Source organism: Astyanax mexicanus, chromosome 13 (assembly GCF_023375975.1).
Source record: "Astyanax mexicanus isolate ESR-SI-001 chromosome 13, AstMex3_surface, whole genome shotgun sequence".
Taxonomy (NCBI): Eukaryota; Metazoa; Chordata; class Actinopteri; order Characiformes; family Acestrorhamphidae; genus Astyanax; species Astyanax mexicanus.
In genome coordinates, this window is record NC_064420.1 from 7,995,612 (window position 1) to 8,001,785 (window position 6,174).

The window sequence follows — 6,174 nt, forward strand, 5'->3', positions numbered from 1 at the left end:
AACTCCTGCCCGCTCACGCGTGTTTTTGTCCCGTTACCGCTCCGCAAAAAATCGCTTCTTTTAATCGCGTGCCAGCCCGCCACATACACATTTTTGCCGCACCTGCCCCGCGGTCCTAAGTGTGAAGTATCCATCTTTACAGAAATCAGGATGGTCTATTGTTAAGTCAGAGAGTTATTATACAGGGAGGAGCTGTGAATGATCTCAATATGTGGAACGATTTCAGAATACATAAATAGTAAGACTTTAGACAAGGTGAGCAACAAACAAGATCTGCTGCAGGACGATCACCTTTTCTAGAATCTGCAGGACATCAAGAAGGTGAATACAAAGAAAATGTAATCTTAATATTTTAAATGACATTTAGATTAAAAAACAGTGTCTACTGGAATCAATGTCACAATTGGTACTCTAACAACTGCACTGACCTTTCCATAATAATTAGTAAGTGCTATTTGTTGGGGTAGTTTGAAGTGACTCTAACAGCGAAATACATTTTGCTGATAAACCTGCGCACATTTCTATCTCTTCTATCTCTGAGTGTCACTCTAACTGTAGCCATCTTACCTAAATTGAAATGTAAGTGCTAACAAGTTGGGGCATCACTTGAAGTACACCATCAACAGTGAGGACCAAGTCCATCTGGTACAATGTTAGCATTTATTACAAACACAGTGTTAAAAAGGTTCTATCAATTTGGTGTAAGTTTTTGAACAGTGTTAACTTGCATGGTAAATTTTATCAGTACAAAATTGTTTGAATATCTATGGTGACCATCACAAAGTGAAGCATTGATTATTTAATACAAGGAGTAAGTGCTTCTCAAGGAGACCCTTTCTCTCTCACTTTCACTCGCTGCCACACACACTGTTTCACTCACTGCCACAAACACACTCTTTTCTCTCTGCCACACACAAAATTCTTCAGACACTAAAATTGTATACAGTTTTAATTTTACCCCGCAGACACAAGTAAGCAATGCACACTGCTAGGGGACTTAAACCCCTTTTCTTCTTACTCAAATGTACAAAAAAACCCTGTGCACATCAGAAATCTTAAAGGCGCACTAAGATAACTCCTGTGTGTTTTTCTTCTACACAACGCTAGGTACTCCTGTTCCCTGGCCCTCTCGGCTTGTAAACTCATTCACACAGTTAAACTACTATGCGACACAAGACCCCGAGAATTACCCGCCTACATCCATGAGTTCACACACACACATAAGGCTAATGGCGTATCCTGGAAATTCTTGCTAATTTATAGCCTCAGCAACTTTTTCACTTGTAACTGCATAAGTGCTAGTATTTGCATGTTATGCAAAACTGATTTGGCCAGTAATACAGCGTTACATTTTCCAAAAATAAGAGACAAATGGTTGATGCAATTAATCATCAACCAAAAAAGGGCAGCAGATTATACATTAGTGGTACCCCTGTTCTTTAATTTCTTTCTAGCTTGTTGAACTACAATGCTTGGCTGCTGTGTGCCTTTTTAAGGGAGAAGTTTTACAGTCTTTGTAGAGTAGGGCCTTTGTAAACTGAAGATGTTTTAGGTATATACAGTTAGTTGGACAAATGAAGGGGCATTTATTACTGCGTCATGGATGCATAATTAATACTAATATCTATCTATATATATATATATATTTTTTGTTTGTTTTGTTTTTTTCAGGATTTTGATCTTGCTTCAGTGAGAGAAGTGGAGAAAATGGTTTTGGGCGTCTACATCATGTGACATGAGGGAGCAGACTCTACAGATGTACCTGAGGATGTTGGCATAGTCATTGAGGGATGCACAGTCCTGCAAGATCTGGGAGATGTGGCAAATGGATGTGCAGTCTTGCTTGGCTTGATCTACTGTTTAAACTTGAGGTATCCCAAGGACCTGCGATACACGTTCAATTTTTTTCAGAAAGTGTTGATGGAACTGGATGGGAGCAAGCTCTCCAATAAAGTGCAGGTCCTCAAAAACAAACTGCTTGAGTAAAATCACGTACAGTAGATACGACTTCTTGGACATGGAGTTAGACTTCTGTTGACTCTTGATTAGGCAGAGATATTGTCTTTGGATTTTGGACTAATGATGGACAAAACAATGTGAAACATATTTTGGTTGATTTTGTAATATCTGCAATGTTTCAAGTTTTCAGCTGTGATGCATGTTTGAATTTCCTCAGAAAGTGATGGGAGTTGGATGGGAACAAGCTCTCTAAGGTGCAGGTCCTCAAAAGTGAAAATGCAGTAAAATCACCTGCAGTAGTCAAGACTGGGAATGAAGTTAGACTAGTCTTTGGATTTTGCACTAATGGTGGAAAAAACAATTGATCTATAGACTTTTTTTTTCTCAATAATAATTGCTGTTTCAGCTGTAAGCACATGTAACTTTTGTTTTCTGAGCTGGACCCAAAAACAGTTTAAAAAGGACAGCCAATTTTGATATTGTTGAAGCTATCTCAATGCTAATGTTGTATGGTCAGTTTTATTTTTATTTATTTTTTTATAATAGTATTGATAACTGTTACAATAAGCTTTAGGTCTCAGGTCTTCTAATCTGGACATCATGAGTCAGATATTTTATGAGACATAAATGTAGCTTCGAGGTACTTTAGAGTCTTTTCATGTTCGGAAATAAAACAGTTAAAAGGTATTCAACTTTAGTATAAAGAAATTGACAACCCTCTTAAATATGTGCATTGAATAAGTTTATTTATTTATTTTTAATTATTTTTGGACTATTTGTTTTAGTGAAAGTACATTTTCAGTTTGTAAATTTGTGCTTAATTTGTTTATGTATTAAAGAGCAGGTTTTATTTTGTATTTGTTTTTTTACATATTGTCTTTGATTTATAATGGTCTTAATATAATACCTTACATAACTTTTGGAAAAATGTCATGTTTGACAAATTCCTCACTGTTTCTGAACCTGACTCTTGCAGAGATATTGTCTTTGGATTTTGCACTAATGGTGGAAAAAAACAATTGATCTATAGACTTTTTTTTTTCTCAATAATAATTGCTGTTTCAGCTGTAAGCACATGTAATTTTGTTTTTCTGCGCTGGACCCAAAAACAGTTTAAAAATGACAGTTTTGTTATCGTTGAAGCTATCTCAATGGTTATGTTGTATGGTCTGTTTTTTATTTTTATTTTTTCGTTTAAATACTTGTATTGAAAACTGTTAGGCTTTAGGTTTCAGGTCTTCTAATCTGGACATTGAGTCGTGTTTTTTTTTTCCCTCCCCCCTGGCATTTAACTGAACTGCTGATGTAACTGATTGGCCACCTAGTATCACACAAGTGATCACAAAATCCCAGACTGGAAACTGGCAAACAGGATTCAAGGCCCAGATTTAAAGACCTGTGCTTTAGGTAACTGCCTCTATGCGCATTTGTTCAAGTTTTTATATGAGACATAAATCTAGCTTCGAGGTACTTGGAGTTTTTTCATGTTTTGAAATAAAGGTATTCAACTTTAGTGTAAAGATAAGAAGTTTATTTATTTAATTTATGTATATTTTTGGACTGTTTGTTTTGGTGTATGTGTACACAAAGTACACTTTCAGTTTGTAAGTTTGTGCTTAATTTGCATTTGTTTATGTATTAAAGAGCAGGTTTTGTTTTGTATATATTGTCTTTGATTTATGATGCTCTTAATGTAATACCTTTCATAACTTTTGACAAAATGTAATTTTTGACAAATTCCTCACTGTTTCTGAACCTGATTGTTTAATAAAGTCAGGTGAACAAATGTGACTTAAGTTGTATTTATTTAACCTACTGCCTTAAATGCAGAAAACCAGGGTTCAGTCATTAAGTGCAATCAACATGAACCTAAAACATTAATATAGCTTATTTACGTTGAGTAAATTGAACTTAATCATGTTAAGTCAACCTGTTCTAAGTGAATTCAATACAACATTGTTACATTAATCCAACATAACTCCATGATGTTGCATTTAATTAAAACAATTTTGTTAGATTTACTTAGAATATGTTGTTGCAATTAATTGAATATTGTTTTCCTGATTTAAGCAACCAAGTTTTGTGGGACCGGTTGACATAACTAGATTAAGTAAATACAGCGTTTCATTTCTTAGAGTGTAAGCTTCGGTGCGTACCCGTGTGTGAATTAAACATTCAGACAGATTACTCGTCTCTGACAAAACGCGTACACAGAATCGCTCTATAACCCTGTCATAGAACTTCGGTAATTCCAGGACCATCAACCCAGAGGAACCGTCAAAACCTAGCTTTACTGGACCACGTCCGATACCAGATGGGGTTTGCCGCACATGTGGTGTCATGGGAGTACTGCCTGATTTTTCGTGTATGACCTTGTTCTTTGTTTCTCGACGCCGATTTTTGCCTGTTTCTCTATTAATGGATTTACCGTGTTTGACCTGGACTGTTCATTGTTTCTGCATTTTGGTTTACTTCTGCTGCTGGCCTTTCTGTGTATGATCCTCTGGACTGTCCTTGTTTATGGTATGCTTTTGTCTACGTGGTTTCTGTTTGCAGTTATTGCCCTGCTTCCGTTTTTGACTACCCCTGTGCCATTGTTTATTTTAATAAAGACCAAAATCTGCATCTGCACTTGTCTGAGTCCTGTCCTCAATATGACAGAATACTCAGCTCCAGCACTTCCTGGCAGCTGTAAACATCCAAGGACTTTAATATTGTGGCATATAAACAAATAAAAGTTTAAAGGGTTGGAAATGGATTTGTTGTGTAGTGTAATGCTTGTAGCATGAGTGTGTTCTAAGTTGAAGGAGTGTAGATAAATGTAGAGGAAAGGCACAAGGTTGGTTGCCTCTGATTAGAGACGGGCTCATGAATATTCAATAGCTATTAAAGGAAGTATAGTCGACAAGATATTATATAGTACGGGACCTGAGAAGTGTTTTTGATCACAGTGACGTATGGGAAAACAACGAAAAAACATTTAGACTAGTAGAACAACACGTGTGAAAACCTGCCATGTCATTTTTACCTGTCAATAACGAGGAAAACGTTTAAATTAAGTGATGGAATTCAATGTTTTTGCAGGGGATTATGGGTATCTGTTCTCTTCTGGAACCCTCTGGTGCTTGCTCATGAACAAGTCTACATGGGTTGAGAGTGGAAGAGAATGGTTAAAAGCGAGCGCAGCAAAACGCATTTACTAGAGAAACCCAACACTTCTGGAGGTTTAGGGGGCTGCTGATGTGGGCCTCGAGGTAAAAACCTCTTTTTGCCCAAATGTTTCACAGTCAATGACATAGAATGCAGTCTGGACTAGTGAACAGGAAATGTCCTATTAAAGAGAAAAAGAGAAAAAAGTAATATAATTTCCAAAGAAATCGCAAGAAACATCCAGGATTTGATGTGGTTTATTACTGTAGGAAATTTGTAACCAAATATTTCTTAATTAAAAGGAATTAATAAATGTGGACACACTTATTACAAACATAAATATGCAAATAATAATTAAAAAATAATAATAATGAATGCATAAATAAAAAATAATATGTATAAATATATATGTATTTTTATATTTAATTATATATGTATACATACATATTTATACATACATACACATACATATTTATACATTTATTTATACATATTATAAAAAAATAAAAATAATAATATATATATATATATTTTTTTATATATATTGTTGGGGAAATCCACACTACTCCACTTTATTGGCAGGGCCTGTTTTGTAAGTAACTGCTAAGCATTAATGCACACACATTATTCTAAGTATGTAAGTGTTAACTAATTACTGATGAAGTCATTATTTTGAAATTAAGAGTTAACTAAACATTGATTAAGTCATTATTTAGCAATTGTCATTGATATAGTAATAATTTAGCAATTGTTAGCATAAGCACCAGTACCATTTCTTCACAACCCCCCCTCCACAGGTAACTAAAATTGCAACAAAATACAGCAAGTGACATAATCAGATTTTCCATTGGCCAGACATGTTCACTATCCATTCTTCTACTAAATAATCTATTCCCTATGCTTCATGCATTTCATTTGATAGGGTTCTCAGACCCTCTAAGGCTCTACCGACTGACCCGTCTGGGTCAGTGTTGTTAGGAATGACTACAACAACTATTCCCACCAACCCCAAGTATATTTTTGTCTGTGTGTGTTGGAGGCAATGTTTTTTTTATGTCATAACAT